We start from the raw sequence: 7,246 nt of genomic DNA, 5'->3' as shown, positions 1-7,246 counted from the left end.
AATAACCAACATTTAAAATGAAAAAGGTTTTAAATGTAAAGAGACATTTTATATCATTATTTCTGGTTATCACACTGCGTATATCAAATCATCACAAATGGTTTCCTGGTTCTGGGTTAATTCGTTCTGTGTTGTAAATTGTGGTTTATCATAGTTCCACATCACAGACTTGAAGTTCAAACTTGTTGGATGGGTATTAAGGCTGACGATGATTGTAGACATGTCTGTTGTAAATTGCTATTTTTGTGGATGGTATGTAATAAACGTAAGTAAAGTGGAACAGTAATGTGCCATTAACAGAACGCAGTGAACCTCTTTCTCCGGTCTGCTGGTTCTATGACAATACAACCAAGTATGTGGCTCCTGGTGACAGCACACCTGGTACTTATGATGTACGTTAGCCAGGTGAGAATTGTTTAATCAGTAAAACACATGCCTTGGGGGTGGACAGTTATAAAAGTTCATTGGTTCAGCTGCTGATTCAAGGATCGATGAAGTTATAGCATATGATGAATTTGATCATTCATGTTGAAAGATTAGGTGTTGGAATGTTGGAGGATGACGTGGGCGGATTGTTTCTGTGACAAAATACATTTGGTATGGATTGCTGACTGTGAATATGAGTGATGCATACTGTGATATTCTCTATGTCTATAATAATAAGCAGCTAGTATACTGATATATTGTACAATATTGTACTGTTGAGGTTCTTACCCAAGCTACCCTACAAGTATACAAATAGTTTACTGACTGTTGATTAAATAAAACTAATAACATGGCCATTGAATATATGACAATTCAATATATTAGTGGTAGATAATGGGGCAAAACAAAAAATAATGCTTGCATTGAATAAGCTTAAAAGTGCAAATTTCAGGCACCTGCCTTGGCATGTTTGTGATGATCACTTGGACAGATTGTTTGATTTCTTAGGATGGTGGGGTAACATAGTGGTTAAAGTGTTCACTCATCACACCGAAGAGCGGGGTTCGATTCCTCACATGCGCACAATCTGTGAAGCTTCTGGTGTCCCCTGTTGTGATGTTGCTGGAATATTGCTAAAAGCGGTGTGAAACTGAACTCACTCATTAGTAAGTAATTGTGTTACTCATTGAAAAAGTCTATTTAGGACACATTCCCCTCTCTGCAGACCCTCATCTTGGTAAAGGTGGAAGTATGAGGTTTACTGTCCATTGTTTGACATTCTCATGGCTTTCAGATATAGTGTCAGTTATTTGTCCAGTGTACATTTTTTCCACAGCTGATCAAGTAAATGTAAAACAAACATTCTTTGTAAGTCAAAGCCTCACAATGACACAGTTAATGAGGACAGGATGACTATAAATATACAGTCTGTTGATTGGATTACATACAGAAATATCTTAATGTTCCGTATACTTAGAGCTGATCTGAGGGATAACAAATGGGGCCTAGTAATACAGCAGCTCTTTTATCATACATCATACCATCCATAAGCTTAAAGGAGATTATGTAGAAGTTTATGTAAGAACCAGATAAGAAGCCAGGCACAATGCTGACCCATCGAGATACATCTCTGTTGTTGATTAAAGTAATTGCCTAGTTGAAGAGAAAGATATGTTATCAGAAGAGAGATATGGGAGTCTGCTGTGATGTATTTGATATCCATTCATATGCCACAGCAGGAGACTTAAATTTAAGATTTTTGCTAGACCTGTATTTCAAGTTGGATTGAATCCAGATCAATCAAATTTTCTGGTGTACATTTTGGAGGTTCTAATTATGAAATGTTGTGTTTTAATCGGATGTAGGAATCTCGTACAGGATAGATCAGAGGGTCGGGAGATGGTTCTAGCTGGGAGTATTGATCCCAACTTTGATGTAACGGAAAACAAACTGTATATGTTTGCTTGTGTAATGACTCCAATGTTGTAATTTGGTGCCGGAGAGTACTGGCAAGCTCCAGTTTAATGTCTGTTATGTGTGTATGTGAAGATAAAAGTTGCAAGCTGTGAAAGAACTGTTGATAGCTGACAAGTTTGATTTTACATAAAGCAAAAGGGAATAGGGACAGCACAGCAGTTAAGGTGTCTTTTTGCTCTGGTTCGAGGCCTGGTTTTTCACATCATTGAAATAGTTTACTGTTGATTTCTTTGGCTTCTTTTGCTTTCAAACATAAACTTTCGTTTTAAGTGTAACAAAAATGCTGTTTGTCTTGTTTGATTGCTCTGAAAGAGTTCCATATTCTACTGGACCTTCATTACAGATGTGTGGGTGTGGCATTGGTGGGGAGGGAGTGTAAGGAAATCACAACATATTGGCATAACACAGATGCTGATCACCCAGTCAAATTAGTAATTTGAACCAACCAACAGCAGATCCTGGCATTGCTATGGGATGTAACTCAACCATCAGTGCCATCCTACAATAATTTGGACATTCTTCATGGTGCTTATATCTATAGTTACTACTCACTAAGCGATGAGGCTGACACTAAACAAGTTTTAACAGAACTTCTCAATGGGGGATTCATTCAAGATGCATGGAAACGAAGCAGGGGTCATATCACAGAGGTTGTGTTCCGGTCATAGAGGCTGGGATGAGGTCATGCTGCCTGGCATGGTACCAAACATTAGCCATACGACAGATACAGATATGTATTAACGATTTCAATGTTTGATATTGTGTGGGATCATCCATGACCCATTATGGTGATAAAGAGGTAGAGTCCCTGTGTGACATAAGCTGCCCTTCTGGTTAATGGTGATCATCTGTAATTCACTGCCTTCACTCACTTGCTCTAAACATCATTTGAACAGATAAATATGTACAGCAATCATTCAACCAAATATTGTTTTATTGTCATGACAAAGAGGTGGATATACTCCACTTTGAACAATACAGCAGTTCAGCTTACTCCTATGCTTTTTATGGACACCTGGTGTCTTCACTAATTTTCAGGGGCAGTGGGGTAGCCAAGTAGTTAAAGCATTCACTCATCATGCCTAAGACCCAGGTTTGATTCCCCACATGGATGCAATGTGTGAAGCCCTTTCTTTTGTCAACACAGTGATATTGCTGGAATACTGCTAGAAGAGGTGTAAAACCAAATTTACTCACTCATTACTTGATTGTGGTTCATAAACAGTTGCTGATGTTACAGTCATGTTTATACAAACAGATTCTGTAATTAGCCAAGATTTCTCTCAAAATATTTTTGGTGTCATTTGCTTCTGATCTACTTTTATCTGTTTGCATCCTTTAGGGACTGCAGTAGGATTCCTTTCAAGCACTCGATGCGATTTATGGGATTTATGATCATGCTATTAACCACTTGTTGGATCTGTAGGAGAATAAGATTTTGATAATGTCCATGTTGGTATTGCTGTCACAAGCTCCTACTTTATCCATCAAACCTTTCTCAATCAATTGTGACAAACCCACTCAATGGTTTAGTTGAAAAAAGCTTCTGCCTGGAAAGAGCAAGGTCATGGGATTGAACCCCAACTTAATCATACCAAAATGTGCTACCTATTTGTTGCCATCCTAGCACTTTACAAGTTCTGTTCTGTTCTTTGTCAATGTAATGTCATGGTTGAATGCCTCTGTTAACTTACATAATGGATCACAGGACAATAAAACCTGCACAAGACAATCCTGGAAGAAAAATACCCCTCAACTCTGATTGAAGTTTTAACTTTTATCATACAAATGCAAATTTTAGTATCGTTTAAACTTTGGATTTTAGAAATTTAGGTTTTGCCTCAGTTGAATTTATTTGTGCTTACCTTCCTTGGTCAAAATGAACCATTTGAGGTTACAAATTGTTTTTCCAAATAAATTTCAGAAACATATGAAGTCAAGAAACATAGTGTCATGTGTATTTTACTTGTTAGAAAGAACTGATTTCATTTGCTGATATCAAAACTGAAACCTATGCTAATTCAGTTATAGATTTATTTTTGTGTTTGTAGGATTTTAAAAAATTCAAAGTTGGCAACATGGTCCAGGCCATGCATAGATAAGCTGAACTTTGGAGATTGGGGTTTCGATAAATGGTCTCAAAGGGAATAATAGAGACTAATTTATCAGGAGATCTTCAACTCAAATCTAACTTGAAGTCTTTTGAAAAATCGTTGATCAGATAAACAGCTCCTGAGGATGGAATGCAATTTAGTCCATCCAAAAATGTTTCCTATTTTCTTTGAAGGAGAAAGTGTTACGGAGAAACTTTTCCTTCTTATATATTATTAACCAATCATCAATAATTATGACGTTCCTTGTGTTTGTTTTCAGCCAATCACTGAATATATACGGGCCTACTATTTGTGCGGCATATGCAGCGTGTGCCCTGACTCGACAGTGCAACAGACTTGCATTTTCTCAAAATGGCCGTTCAACCATTACCACGGATATGATTGGCCAGATTCATACAGCATTTGAATCTCTCTTCCAATGAGAATCCAGGTATGTTCACCTTTTTCAAGCAAATATACTTCAGTAGCACCTTAAAATTGGGTGTTCTTTTCAAAGGTGTAAATATTTTTAAGGGTGTAAATATATTTCAGGGTTATTAGTATTTGTTAGTGATTGTTAGTTGTCAGAAATTGGAGCTATTCTAAATGGGTTTGGTGCTTGCATGTTTGCATGTTTATTGCGTATTTTTATGTTTATGTAAACTTCTTAAAGTTAACGACTTCATTGAATTCTTCAGTAATTCTTAAGTTAGTTATTTGTGTCAGAGACAGAGGTTTTACTGGCAACAGTATCAGTGATGGGCTGGCTGTCATTGCCACTGTTAAACCTGTGACATAAATGTGATACATTTTACCCCTTGGGTAAACTGTCGCACTTTCATTCTAGACAAACACATGCCTCACTCAGATATGTAGACCAGTATGTTCGCTCTCCACCCAGCTCCACCCAGATGAACTCAACCCAACCCACCCAAAACCACACCAGCTCCACCCACCCCATTCTATTTGATAACCAACAACCAAGTCTGTGGTTTAACCTTCATTAAGTCAGTCCGGGCCTATGACAATGTGAAGTTTATTTCAACACTGACTTGACGTATCAGTTTCCCCACACTGATATCAAAACATGTCCCGACATCACTCTTTGAACCCACCCCATCATTTACAAACAATGATGACCAACCAACTGTCCTGTCAATGGTTTTACTGTCTTGAAGCAAGTCCACTCCTATAACACTGGACAGTTCATATCAGCACTGGCTTTTCTTGTGAAATATACCCATACGTACTCCAACTCCACTCTTCCACCTCACCCCCACCCCACCCACCTTATAATTATACCTGTCCCTCTTCTCCACTGTCACCAGGGTCATCAACAACAACCTATAACACCCTGCCCCACCAGATAAACAAATTAATACATGTTTTAACTGAAACATTTGGAAATTCTCTGAGAAAATTAATTAGATTCAAATACACAAGTGCTTAAATGAAAAGAAACAGACAAATACATGTAAATAATCCCATAAAATAAATTTCCTGAACATCCTCAGTACGCCTATGAAATATTAAATAACCAGCACCTGATTCCATACTGTAGAAGTTTGAAGTTTACTTGAAATTCAGATGACTAAATATTGATAAACATTATGTTGAGTGACTGATGCCAGGTACGAGCATACCAGGGGACATCTGGTTTCAGATGCTGGTTGCTCCTTGTAGGTTATCTTACACCCACTGTTGTAGTTTCATACACTGCCTTTCATGTTCATCTGATATTCCTTTTCAGTCCACAGGAAAGCATTGAAAGGTGTAACACAATCAGGGTATCAGTGTTCCGTGTTCTTGAGCCGTCACAAAGTAATTCATCCATTATGCAAAATAGGCTAAAGGTTTCACATATAACATTTCTCAGCATTGTTAAGTTGCCTGCCGATTGACAATACCTGACCATTGTATATCAATATTTATTTACACTTCTTTATTTCAGTCTTCTCATTCAAATAACTGCTTTTCCAGAATGGTTTTCAACAAAAGTGTGCAGAAAAGGGATATTTATTACCCAAACTTTAATGCAAGAAGACCTTTAAGTAACGACTTCAGATTATATCAATTCAGCAAGTTTAAGTTTAAATGGTTCCATTTGGTTGGAAATGGCTTCTAAAGAATCAACTCAAGACACAGAAGGCCATTGTTGTATTCTGTGGCAGATCTTCAAGTAATCAAATTAGATGAAAGTGTTCACAATGATGTCGTAATTTCTTAGACGGCAATCCTATAAATATTTTCAGAATGTTTTTATTTGTTCTTGTAGTGTCTTTGGGGGTCCAGATATCATCAGACTGGATTGCTATTGATTCTGAAATCGTTGGTTGTTTTAAATTGGCGTGTATCATTTGGTCGAAAATGCTCGCTTATCAAAGTTTAATAAGATTGATGGTCGCGATTGCTGAAGGTTATCTGAGATATAGATGTTTTTGCCACCAACTACAAGATAATGTGTGATCTGGAAATAGTTCCAGAGTGTTTTGAGATTTGTAAATGGCACTGAGATTAAGATATCAGCTTATCTAATGTCTATACTTTATGTTTTGTCTGTTTTGTTGATACTCAAGGAGAACTTCTTACTGTTACATAAGTGTAAGATTTCACTTGTTTCATTAAATGTTAATTCCTAATATTCCTTGACAGATAACATTTTTTCTCTTAAGGATAAGTTTACAGTTTTTTGGATTTAAACTTTAGACAGTTAACAAAACTTTCACGATATTTATGATATTTTGACAAAGAATTTGAATGTGCATTATTAAAGGATGATTAAATAATTCGAAGATGCTTGAAGTGATACAGGGATGTGTGTCATCACAATGGAAGAATCCAGCAAGGGATGTTCATGTTGAGAGCTGGTGATTAGGAAAGTAGTTTTGGTACCATGTTGATGTATGAGGTTAATCGCGTTCTACTGTTGTTGACAAGTCTAATGAGATCTGCACCTGATCACTAATTGACCTACGTAATTATCAGGTAATTTGTCAGAAGATGCAAGAGTGTCATCTGCCTCTGAAGACTTGATATGGTGATGAGGAGTCTGGACCATCTTGTCATCAAGAGAAACTTGTCTGCTTTCAGCATATTTTGAGGGACTCGTGTATATTTCAAATCCATCATACAAATTTTAATTCAGACACAGGACATTTCTTGTCTTCACAAACTCCCCAAGAGGTTAAAGTTTTTGAACCTTTGAGAGATCACGTTTTCATTGGATTGTTATCAGTCATAATTGCCTTGTA

Source organism: Haliotis asinina, chromosome 2, assembly GCF_037392515.1.
Source record: "Haliotis asinina isolate JCU_RB_2024 chromosome 2, JCU_Hal_asi_v2, whole genome shotgun sequence".
NCBI classification, from domain to species: Eukaryota; Metazoa; Mollusca; class Gastropoda; order Lepetellida; family Haliotidae; genus Haliotis; species Haliotis asinina.
Note: the sequence above shows the minus strand (reverse complement) of the source record.